Here is a 215-nt window from a genome sequence, read left to right as displayed (position 1 = left end):
AGGGGCAGGACACCCCAACCCAGGCAGGTACAAAACCCACCCCACAGCACCCACACAGCACCCAGAGCTGGAGGCAGGTGAAATGTGGGCGACACACACCCCGGGGAAGGGTTTTGGGTCAGGGTGGCACCTCAGGAGTGGTCACCGAGACCTTGGGACTTGGCACCGAGCCCTGGGAAAGGCTCTTCCTGCATCGCAAGGACAAAGCGGCTTCG

The sequence above is a fragment of the Nestor notabilis genome, unplaced genomic scaffold (genome assembly GCF_000696875.1).
Source record: "Nestor notabilis isolate BGI_N333 unplaced genomic scaffold, ASM69687v1 scaffold17476, whole genome shotgun sequence".
Lineage (NCBI taxonomy): Eukaryota > Metazoa > Chordata > Aves > Psittaciformes > Psittacidae > Nestor > Nestor notabilis.
This window is presented reverse-complemented; position numbering follows the sequence as displayed.